Genomic DNA, 6,582 nt, shown 5'->3' with positions numbered 1-6,582 from the left:
TCACTTGCTAAGCCCGTGTACACATTTCTTTTATTTCAATGTTTATGTTAACACTATTAAATATAATATAATATATTTTGAGCAACCCGTGTAACACACGGGTACTTAAAATATATTTCAACGTATATAAAATTATAATTTTTACTTCACAATTTTAAATGACTTAGCTTTCCTGTTTAGCAACCTGTGTAACACACATGTATTTAGTAAGAAGATAATGATTGTAATCAACTTTACAACTTGAAAAATTGACAAAAAAAAGTGTTTGCGGGTTGGGCTAAGCCTTTTTGCCAACGGTTTGATTGTGTTATCCCTTAAGAGTAATCATTTCGACCTGTTAATTAGCATAAATGACGTGTATGCAAATTTTTATTGTTTTGGATTATTTTGATAAGATTTCTTTATCTTTTTGCTGATTTGTTGAGTATTTTGGTACCATTTTAGGTTGTTTCTATTGTTCGAGCTTGCTTTTTTGTTTTCTTGAAATGTTAGTAGTTATTGATTTAATTCAATCAGTGTAAATTGACATTATATCAACTGCAGTTGGAGGCAGGAACGGCAACGGAAGCTGGTCACACTATATCAACTATAGCTGGAGGCAGGAACGGAGAATGAAAAATTTGAAATGTAATCGTTAATTAATTTTTATAAGATATTATTTATCTTAATATTCGAACAAACCTGTAATAAAGTATTTACGTATTAAAGTATAAATTTTTTGTTGTTTAGCCACCCGTGTATTACACGGGGACTTAGACTAGTAGTAAACTAAATGGCATAAAGTTGAATTAATTGAAATAAGCTCATTTATAATTTTGATCGATTGTGTGGTGGTATTTAACTTTGTAGAATGCAATTAATTTCATGTGTTTTAAATATGCAGGTTCTAATATAGTATTTGATGGCCAACACAAGATGATTGGATGGAGCGTATAAGATCACGTGTGCTACAAATATAATTCAAAATCTCAAATGCATTCAAGATTAAGTCTCAAATATTTAGGTTTCAAGAAAGTAAATTGGTTGCCATGTAACTTGGGCTTAATGGGCTGCAATGAGCCAAATGAGACCTAAATTGTGAAAATAAAAAGATGACGGTTGTTTTGAGGAAAAGAGAGGAGGAGGCGGCTGAAGAGTGGGCACGCACGGAGAAGGCGGCTCCGCCTTCGGGCGGCTGTACATGGTTTAAGAGATGATTGGCTAGGTGGCTTTCTCTAAGTGAACGGTTTGTAGGGTTTATTACTTTTCTTAGTTTTATTCGTTATTGGATTTGTTTTTGACATTGACAACGTTGTTAAACAATTTGATGTGTTGGTTTCTTTGAACTATTTTTATGTGTTTTGAGTTCTTACTTTACAACTTGCTCGGTTGATGACAAAACTTTGTAGCTCGTTGGGTGACATAGAGTAGGTTGACTCACACTAGTAAATAGGGTAATTGAACTGTAAAAGATCTGATGACAAAGACCTATTTTTTATTACCACTTAAATTAACCGACTTTTCAGCACCATGTCTATGTGATGTCCAATTAATGATTAAATTGAGTTTGGTATGAACCTAGAATCTGAAACTTGGAGGCATTACCTTTATCTTTTTGCTTGTGGCTTCTGCCCGGATGAACGATTACTTTGTTTTTCATTAAACTTTGTTCACAGATTCTTTTTAACTGGCAAAGCTTGACCACTTGTGTTGAATTCTTGGTAAACGTTTTTTATATTTGAATTATTTGTCGTTTATCAAGCGTATTGGCGATATACTTGCATCATTAGCGAGTTGGTAAATTGGTGGGTAGTTGATATAAATAAATGGATTATTAGGTTGTATGGTGAATCTTAAAAACTATCCCTAGTAATTAATCAAATTCATTAATTCCGAGGCCATGTCTATGTGGTGTTATGAATCTGTAAACGGGTTTTTGTGTTAAACTTGCAATCAGTATTCTGGGTGGGAGTTGCTTTTCTTTAATATATAATAATTCTCTAGTTAAACACTAACCACATATTCTCCATGGATACGATACCCTACTTACGCTATCTACGTAGTTTAATTAGGTTTTTGATTGACTCTGACGACAGTCATCACACACATAGGTATCAAAATGCTTAAACATTAAAAAGCATGTGCCAAAACTAATTTAATAAGATTTTCTTAGTTTTATAATGTATATATGTGTCGGCGCTCGGGGGTAAAAATGAAAGTGCACTAATTTTAACGTTATTTTACTAATTTCGTGAAAATAACGTTAAAAGAGGGGGATGGCTAATGATGCATCATGTGGTGGCGCCGATAGCCGAAAGACAAGGTGGTACATGCACTAATCGGCGTTTGTCTCAATTACTGAGTGTTATGTGCCTTATCTCCAAGGCTTGACGCAAAACTACAATCGAGTCGGTGGTCTCATTGGAAGCAGCCTCTCTATTCCTATAGGGTAGAGGTAAGGCTGTCTACATCTCACCCTCCTCAGACCCTACCTTTGCTATTGGTGGGATATACTTAGTATGATGATGATGATTTAGTTTTATAACCTTTTTACTCAATCTTTTAGGAACTAGTAGTTTTTTATAGAATGATGACAATAACCTGAATTCTCGATAGGCAAACTTAAAATCCGAAATATTCAGGATAAGTATTAGGGTATGAGATTGGTTTAGAGTTTTTTTTAGGTATAAAACAGTTACGTTGTTAGGTGATACTCGTCACGATTATCTAAAATATACATGCATGTTTACCTAATGTGTACCCATAAACGTTCTATTTGAATTTAGGTAATACCAGTTACTAAACATGGGTTTGAAAACCAATCAGATATATTCAACACATTTTACCTAGAATTTAAAACACAAAAAAAAAAAATTAAATCTTCTAGTCTAATCCATACAATGGTTATGAAAATAACACATCGCTTTTCGATAAAAAAATGGAAGCAAGCAGCTGACAAAAACAAGAATATAGTTCAACAATCTTCTCAACACATTTGGAAGCAAGCAACCGACAAAAAATAGAAGCAAGCAACCGACAAAAACATGAATATAGTTTAAAAACATGAAAGCAAGCAGCCGACAAAAACATGAAAACAACACATCGCTTTTCGAAAAAAAATGAATTTAGTTCAACAATCTTCTCAACACATTCGGTTGAATCTGGATAGTGAATCTGAATCTAATTACTTAAATTCGGTTGAATCTGGATGGTGAATCTGAATCTACGTTGAATGAAAACAATTTTTATGATATAAAATTTACCTGCTGTAACTTCGATCGGATATGATCTTTTTATTGACGTTCCTTGATTTGAATCCATGAAAGGCAGCAATCAAAGTATCGATAAAAATCTCCGGTAAGACGCAAATGGTAGTTATGATGGCTTTTTTTTGTTGGTGGGTTCCTGCAAGAAGATTCGATCATGGATATGTTAAAAATTCAAATTTTGATTTGAAATAAACTTGCATGGATTTAGAGATGTTTTAATAATTAAATTTAATTAGTTATAAATAGATAGGAATTACCGCTAAATTAAATTTTAATTGAAGGACACTTGTCAATTATGTATTGGTTCTTTTAGTTCTTACAAATATAAGTGTTTGTATTTGATCCAACTGTGAATAATATTATTTGAAATATATATATATATATATATATATATATATATTTGATAACACGAACAATGAGCATGATTGAGGAAAATGGTTTTTTCTCCCAAAAACACTATTCGATTACTTTGTGCATATTTAGGTTGTACGCTATGCATTTATGGTTACCACTTACCGTTGTTCAGTTCATTTGCGTTTGGAAGTTAGCTGCGATTAGATTAACAGTTATTTAACCTACAGTAGATTAAGGTAATTCACCTATGAGGTTTTTGTATAAGAGAGAAGGAGTATTGTGATTTTGGTAATTGAAGATGGAAATTGACCCTTGATCTGTTCTTCAAGAAGAATGGTGAGTTTTGAGTGTGTTTTGAGTTCGGATTTAGGGTTTGAAAGTTGGTTGTTTATAAAAATTGTGATTCTAAAATTGTAATCGATGAAAAATAAGTGCCTACAAATAAAGAAAGATATTTGTGTATTTAAGAAACCACTAAATTTTGATGAATTCAACACAACAGCAAAGATGGTTACACTTTGTTTTGTAGCAACTAGATTTTACCTATGTCGCGCGTTCTGGCGGCAACATCACGTTTGCGACTCCGTTACACGCGTTATGATGATGATATTAACGTGTGGTGCCCACGTGACGTGATAACGTGTGTTGCACATTGCGGTGTACAGTCAGTCATATTTAAACAAAAGAATTGAGGTATTGGAGAAGATGTGGTGCTAAGTTATTAAGTAGAACTAAAAGGGAGGTCAAAGTTGTTAAATGCCAAAAGTTAGAGGTTAATGTGTCACTTACCAAAAGATTGGTGTTGAATATGTAAAGTCTATAAACTTGACCTTCAAAAAAGAAACTTATACCTTTTCTTCTAAAATTATATAGAATAAATAAATATTAAATTATGTATAAATAATTAGTTCTATTAAGTTAAAGAGTAAAATGGGTGTAAAGTCTATAAATTTGAAGGTCAGAAAAGAAGACTTATTCTTCTAAAATTATAATATTATATTATGTATAAATACTTAATTTTAGTAAGTCAAGAGACAAATGAGAGTGTGATAAATTAAAAAGCATATGAGAAAAGAGGGGGGGGGGGAGAATCGAACTCCTGCCCTCTTGTTGAGTTGGAGATGGGCCAACCACTACAACATCATTACATTTAGAAGATTATTACGCAAACAAAAATTATATACAAACAAAAGGAGGTGGCTAGATTTGACAGCCACCGACCTTTTGTTTTAAGGTTATATATATAGATTTAGTTCACGTACAAAGTGTCTTATCGTACAAAACGTGTGAAAGGAATGAAAAAGCCAAAAAAACGTGGTGACATTTTCGTAATTATTTACTCGTAGAGTAATTATCAAAATTACTCTTCAAATGATCTTGTAGAGTAATTTTGATCTTGTAGAGTAATTTTGTAAAATGTTCTTGTAGGGTAATTTTGATCTTGTAGAGTACCATAATTACTCTACAAATGATCTTGTATGATAATTTTGATCTTGTAAGGTAATTTTGTAGAGTATCATAATTACTCTACAAATGATTTTGTAGACTAATTTTGAATTGTATATTGTTTGATAAACTTGCAGAGTAATTTTGATACACTTGTAGAGTAATTTTAATGCAGAGTAATTTTGATATACTTGTAGAGTAATTTTGATAATTACTCTATGAGTAAATAATTACGAAAATGTCACCGCGTTTTTTTATATTTTCACCCTATTTGTATATTTTGTATGATAAGGATATTTACATTTGATCTTTTGTCTCTCTCTCTCTCTATATATATATGTATATATATATATATATATATATATATATATTGCAGTTACCATCCTCCGAATCTGCCACGCCAAATGCGGTGAATCTGAAACCCAATCAAATCAAATTTAGTCATCATTGCCTCTTATTGATCGTCTTTTATCATCAAACCTCACAAGATTAAATCAAATGAAAGGGGTTAGATCCAAAATCATTGATTTTAGAGAATCATACCAAACATTAAGCATAAATTATATATTCCAGTGATCTTGCAAACTGTAATCAAGCGCAGATCAAAGGGGTTGAAAATGATGTTAAAGAATTATAGCAAATACCAACCATAAATTAAAAAACCTTATGGTTCTTGCAAATTGAAATCAAGTGCGAGAAGGAACATGCATTGTGAACAGGGATGAACCGAAGTTGACCGGAATCTCTTCAATTCAGCCACATAATTCTATGGCTCTATCTTGTATATGCAACCACTAATGTTATCTTGTTGCATCTGTGTAATCGACTCTTTGATAGCCTATAAACACCTAAATTGCAAACCCAATATTCAAGCCACATCTTCAATTGTATTCAATACGAAATTGAAGGTACAATTAATTAGGGCATCGATTACACAACTCCATGATAAGAAACTGAAGAACTCATTGAAAGGAGGGGCAGATTTGGGAGCGGAGGATGAAAATCATGGAGATTAGCTGTGACCTTTCAGATGACGTCTTAGAAATTGAGGGCGAAATTACATTTCTATCCGTAGGAAATGCTTTATATATATATATATATATAGATATATAATAAAGGAATGTTGGTAAATCCTAGGTGTCAAAATTCTAGCCCCCAAGTTATGTTAATCCTATGTGTAATTTTTATAGCTTTTGCAATTTTTATGTTTTATTAAACATATTGCATCTCTATCCTTTTCCATATATTAAAGCATAATGTACAATTGTTTAAAGCATACATCAAACCAGCTTATCTGGTTCAAACATCAGAAGCCTCTGCCCTTTCCAGCTTTCCTCAAACAACTTATCTCATTCAGAATTCAAATTCATTATTTCCCCAAACTAGATCTGCGCTTTCCTCAAACAACTTATCTCATTCAAAATTCAAATTCATTATTTCCCCGTACTAGATCTTTAAAATAAATTCCAAAACCCAGTGAACTTTGATTTAATACAACCGCTTTCAAATCGACGAAGAGAAGAACTCTGATTTG

This window comes from Helianthus annuus, chromosome 15 (genome assembly GCF_002127325.2).
Source record: "Helianthus annuus cultivar XRQ/B chromosome 15, HanXRQr2.0-SUNRISE, whole genome shotgun sequence".
In the NCBI taxonomy this organism is placed as follows: Eukaryota; Viridiplantae; Streptophyta; class Magnoliopsida; order Asterales; family Asteraceae; genus Helianthus; species Helianthus annuus.
This window is presented reverse-complemented; position numbering follows the sequence as displayed.